Below are 6,240 nucleotides of genomic sequence, written 5' to 3'. Positions count from 1 at the left end.
TTTTTATTATTTGGTTAATATGTGTATTGGCATGTTTCTCCTTGGATTTATCCTGTATGGGACTCTCTGTGCTTCCTGGACTTGATTGACTATTTATTTTTCCATATTAGGGAAGTTTTCATCTATAATCTCTTCACATATTTTCCCAGTCCCTTTCTTTTTCTCTTCTTCTAGGACCCCTATAATTCGAATGTTGTTGTATTTAATGTTGTCCCAGAGGTCTCTGAGACTGTCCTCAATTCTTTTCATTCTTTATTCTTCTCTGTGGTAGTTATTTCCCCTATTTTATCTTCCAGGTCACTTATCTGTTCTTCTGCCTCAGTTATTCTGCTATTGATTCCTTCTAGAGAATTTTTAATTTCATTTATTGTGTTGTTCATCATTGTTTGTTTGCTCTTTAGTTCTTTAGGTCCGTGTTAAACTTTTCTTGTATTTTCTCCATTCTATTTCCAAGATGTTGGATCACCTTTACTATCATTACTCTGAATTCTTTTTCAGGCAGACTGCCTGTTTCCTCTTCATTTGTTTGGTATGGTAGGTTTTTACTTTCCTCCATCTGCTGCGTATTTCTCTGTCTTCTCATTTTGCTTAACTTACTGTGTTTGGGGTCTCCTTTTCGCAGGCTGCAGGTTCGTAGTTCCCATTGTTTTTGGTGTCTGCCCCCAGTGGGTAAGCTTGGTTCAGTGGGTTGTGTAGGCTTCCTGGTGGAGGGGACTGGTGCCTGTGTTCTGGTGGATGAGGCTGGATCTTGTCTTTCTTGTGGCAGGACTGCGTCCAGTGGTGTGTTTTGGGGTGTCTGTGAACTTATTATGATTTTAGGCAGCCTCTCTGCTAATGGGTGGGGTCATTTTCCTGTCTTGCTAATTGTTTGGCATGGGGTGTCCTGCACTGTAGCTTGCTGGTCTTTGGGTGGAGCTGGGTATTAGCGTTGAGATTGAGATCTCTTGGAGAGCTCTCGCCAATTGATATTACGTGGCGCCGGGAGGTCTCTGGTGGTCCAGTGTCCTGAACTTGTCTCTGCCACGTCAGAGGCTCAGTCCTCACACCTGGCTGGATCACCAAGACTTGTCCACCCTGGCCCGCCTCCTCCCCTTGTGTCTCCTCTAACTTCCACTTGCATTAACTTCCTTCTGGTTCCCAACTGGAGAGCACAGATTGCACCTGCTCCGAAGGCTAGTGGGGGCCTTGCCTCACCTGCTGCTCAGCCTCCGTTGCTTGTACTCATTGTAGGTTTGATTTGCATTTTATGGTTTACTTTGCTGTGCAAAAGCTTTTAAATTTAATTAGGTCCCATTTGTTTATTTTGGTTTTTATTTTCAGTACTCTAGGAGACGGATCCAAAAAAGCTATTGCTGCAATTTATGTCGGAGTGTTCTATGTTTTCCTCTAAGAGTTGTATAATATCCAGTCTTATGTTTGTCTTTAATCCATTTTGAGTTCTTTTTTTTGGTGTGTGTATGGTGTTTGGGAATGTTCTAATAACTTCATTCAGTTACATGTAGCTGTCCAATTTTCCCAGCACCACTTATTGAAGAGACTGTCTTTTCTCCATTGTATATGCTTGCCTCTTTTGTCATAGGTTAGGTGATCATAAGTGCATGGTTTTATCTCTGGGCTTTCTATCCTGTTCCATTCATCTGTATTTCTCTTTTTGTGCCAGTAACATAATGTTGTGATAAGTGTAGCTTTGTAGTATAGTCTGAAGTCATAGAGCCTGATTTCTCCAGCTCTGTTTTTCTTTCTCAAGATTGCTTTGGCTATTCCATATTTTGTGTTTCTATACAAATTGTAAAAATGTTTTGTTCTAATTCTGTGAGAAATGTCATTAGTAATTTGATAGGGATTACACTGAATCTGTAGATTGCTTTGGGTAGTAATGTCATTTTTACAATATTGATTCTTCCAATCCATGAAGATGGTATATCTTTCCATCTGTTTGTGTCATCTTTGATTTCTTTCATCAGTATCTTACTGTTATCTGAGTACTGGTCTTTTTCCGCCTGAAGTAGGTTTATTCCTAGGTTTTTTATTCTTTTCGATGTGATGGTAAATGCAATTATTTCCTTACTTTCTTTTTCTAATCTTTTGTTGTTAGTGTATAGGAATGCAAGAGATTTCTGTGTATTAATTTTGTATCCTGCACCTTTACCAAATTCATTGATGAGCTCTAGTAATTTTCTGGTAGCATCTTTAGAATTTTGTAAGTATAGTATCATGTCATCTGCAAACACTGACAGTTTTACTACTTCTTTTCCAATTTGGATTCCTTTTATTTCCTTTTCTTCTCTGATTTCTGTGGTTAAGACTTTGAAAAGTATGTTGAATAAGAGTGGCAAAAGTTGACATCCTTGAAGTGTTCCTAATCTTTGAGTAGATGCTTTCAGTTTTCCACCACTGAGAATGAAGTTTGCTGTGAGTTTGTCATATATGACCTTTATTATGTTATGGTAGGTTCCCTCTATGCTCACTTTATGGAGAGTTTTTATCATAAATGGGTGTTGAATTTTGTCAAAAGCTTTTTCTGCATCTATGGAGATGATCATATGGTTTTTATTCTTCAATTTGTTAATATGGTGTATCACATTGACTGATTTGCATATATTGAAGAATCCTTGCCTCCCTGGGATAAATCCCACTTGATCAGGGTGTATGATCCTTTTAATGTATTGTTGGATTCAGTTTGCTGGTATTTTGTTTTGTATTTTTGCATCTGTGTTCATCAGTGATATTGCCCTGTAATTTTCTTTTTATGTGATATCTTTGTCTGGTTTTGGTATCAGGTTGTTGGTGGCCTCATAGAATGAGCTTGGGAGTGTTCCTTCCTCTGACATATGTTGGAATAGTTTGAGAAGGGTAGGCATTAACTCCTCTCTAAGGGTTTGATAGAATTCACCTATGACTAGTCTAGTCCTGGACTTTTGTTTGTTAGAAGATTTTTAATCACAGTTCAGTGATTTTTTAATCAAATTCAGTCCTTGTGATTGGTCTGTTCATATTTTCTGTTTCTTCCTGGTTTAGTCTTGGAAGGTTGTACCTTTCTAAGAATTTGTTCTAGGTCATCCATTTTATTGGCATATAATTGCTTGTAGTAGTCTCTCATGATCCTCTGTATTTCTGTGGTGTTCTTTGTAACTTCTCCTTTTTCATGTCTAATTTTACTGATTTGAGTTCTCTCCCTTTTTTTCTTGTTGAGCCTGGCTAAAGGTTTATCAATTTTGTTTATCTTCTCAAAGAACTGGCTTTTAGTTTCATTGATCTTTGCTATTGTTTTCTTGGTCTCTGTTTCATTTATTTCTGCTCCCATCTTTATGATTTCTTTCCTTCTACTAACTTTGGGATTTATTTGTTCTTTCTCTAGTTGCTTTAGGTGAACCGTTAGGTTGTTTATTTGAGAGTCTTCTAGTTTCTTGAGGTAAGATTTTATTGCTATAAACTTCCCTCTTAGAACTGTGTTTGCTGCATCGCATAGGTTTTGGATTGTCATGTTTTCATTGTCATATTTATCTAGGTATTTTTTGATTTCCTCTTTTATTTCTTCAGTGATCCATTGGTTGTTTAGTGACATATTTTTTAGGCATCATGGGTTTGTGTTTTTTGCCTTTTTTTCCTGTAATTGATTTCTAATATCATAGAGTTGTGGTTGGAAAAGATGCTTGATATGATTTCAGTTTTCTTAAATTTACTGAGGCTTTATTTGTGACCCAAGGTGTGATCTATCCTTGAGGATGTTTTGTGTGCACTTGAAAAGAATGTTTATTCTGCTTCTTTCGGATGGAGTATCCTATAAGTGTCACTTAAGTCTAACTGATCTAATGTGTCATTTATGGCTTTTGTTTCCTTATTGATTTTCTGTCTGGATGATCTGTCCATTGGTGTAAGTGGGGTGTTAAAATCACCCACTATTATTGTGTTACTGTCTGTCTCCCTTTCTATGGCTGTTATTAGCCTTTGCATTATATATTGAGGTGCTCCTATGTTGGGTGCGTATATATTTACAGTTTTGTTATATCTTCTTCTTGGATTGATCGCATGATCGTTATGTTGTGTCCTTCCTTGTCACTTGTAACAGTCTATATTTTAAAGTCTGTTTTGTCTTATAGGAGAATTGCTACTCCAGCTTTCTTTTGATTTCCATTTGCGTGGAATCTGTTTTTCCACCCCCTCACTTTCAGTCTGTATGTGTCCCTAGGTCTGAAGTATGTCTCTTGTAGACAACATGTATGCCTGTCTTGTTTTTGTATCCATCCAGCCAGTCTGTTTCTTTTGGTTGGAGCATTTAATCCATTTACATTTAAGGTAATTATCGATATGTATGTTCCTATTGCCATTTTCTTCATTGTTTTGGGTTTGTTTTTGTAGTTCTTTTTTCTTCCCTTTCTTTTCTTGTAGTTTGATGATCATCTTTAGTGTTGTGTTTGGGTTGCTTTTTCTTTTGTATGTGTATCTCTTGTAGTTTTTTGGTTTGCGTTTCCCATGAGGTTTTGGGAAACCTATATATATACATGGTTGTTTTAATTTGCTGGTCTTAAAGTTTTAAGTTGCTGGTCTTAAAGTCTTTAAGTTGCTGGTTTTAAGTTGCTGGTCTTGTTTTAAGTTGCTGGTCTCTTAATTTCAAATACAATTCCTATTTCCTGCATTTGTACTTGCCTCTTCTTACAGTTGCTAATTTCGATATCATATTTGTGTATAGATGATTTCCTGATTTTACTGTATGTTTGCCTTTGCCAATGAGCTTTCCCATTTGTTATTGTCTTATTTCTAGTTGTGGCCTCTTTTTTTTTTTTTTTCCCCCTGACTAGAGAATTTCCTTTAGCATTTCTTGTAAAGCTGGTTTGGTGGTGCTGAATTCTCTTAGCTTTTCCTTTTCTGTAAAGCGTCTGATTTCTCCATTGAATCTGAATGAGATCTTTGCTGGGTAGAGTATTCTTGGTTGTAGATTTTTCCCTTTCATCACTTTAAATGTATCATGCCACACCCTTCTGCCTGCAGAGTTTCTGCTGAAAAATCAGCTGATAACCTGAGGGTAAATTCCCTTGTATGTTATATATTGCTTTTCCCTTGTTGCTTTCAATATTTTTCTTTGTATTTAATTTTTGTTAGTTTGATTAATGTGTGTCTCAGTGTGTTCCTTGTTGGATTTATCCTGTATGGGACTCTCTGTGGTTCCTGTACTTGGGTGACTATTTACCATGTTAGGGAAGTTTTCAACTATAATCTCTTTAAATAATTTCTCAGGCCCTTTCTCTTTCTCTTCTTCTTCTGGGCCCCCTATAATTCGAATGTTGGTATGTTTAATGTTGTCCCAGAGGTCTCTGAGACTGTCCTCATTTCTTTACATTCTTTTTTCTTTATTGTGTTCTGCTGCAGCAGTGATTTCCACCGTTTTGTCTTCCAGCTCACTTATCCGTTCTTCCTCCTCAGTTATTCTGCTATTAATTCCTTCTGGTGTATTTTTCATTTCAGTCATTTTATTGTTGATCTCTGTTTGTTTGTTCTTTAGTTCTTCTAGGTCTTTGTTAAACATTTCTTTTATCTTCTCAATCAGGGCCTCCATTCTTTTTTCGAGATCTTGGATCATCTTACTATCATTACTCTGGATTCTTTTGCAGGTAGATTGCCTATCTCCTCTTCATTTACTTGTTCTTATAGGTTTTATCTTGCTCCTTCTTCTGCAGCATATTTCTCTGTTGTCTCAATTTGTTGTTCTTGTAGGTTTTTGTCTTGTGCCTTCATCTGCAACATATTTCTCTTTTGTCTCATTTTGTCTAACTTACTGTGTTTGTGGCCTCTTTTTCCACAGGCTGCAGGATCGTAGTTCCTCTTGCTTCTGGTGTCTGCTCCCTGGTGGGTGAGGTTGGTCCAGGGGCTTGTGCCATTATCCCCTTGTTGGGGGTGGGGACAGTTGACTGGTGTTGCGATGACCAGAGCTTGCCCTGGATATAGAGTGGGGCCTCCCCTTTGTGCTGTCGTTGTTACTGATGTGTCAGGGGCAGGGTCTGCTTCCTAGTTGTTGGAGTAAAGGCCCCCAGTTCTGTTTCTTAGCTGTATTTCTGATCTCTGGTGCTAGGTAGGCAGGATTGGATCACTCCCACTGAAGGAGAGAAGCCACTGAGTGTTCTTCCTCTGGAGCTGTTCACCTGTGAATGTGCTTTGTTGTGTCCCCTTTCGTCCATTGTGCAGGCTCACAAAGTACACTGTTGTTGGCACTGCTCTCAGTCCCACCTTAACTCTGGGTATGCT

This window comes from Aethalodelphis obliquidens, unplaced genomic scaffold, assembly GCF_003676395.1.
Source record: "Aethalodelphis obliquidens isolate GAN/ISIS:26980383/991018 unplaced genomic scaffold, ASM367639v1 scaffold73, whole genome shotgun sequence".
Lineage (NCBI taxonomy): Eukaryota > Metazoa > Chordata > Mammalia > Artiodactyla > Delphinidae > Aethalodelphis > Aethalodelphis obliquidens.
This window is presented reverse-complemented; position numbering follows the sequence as displayed.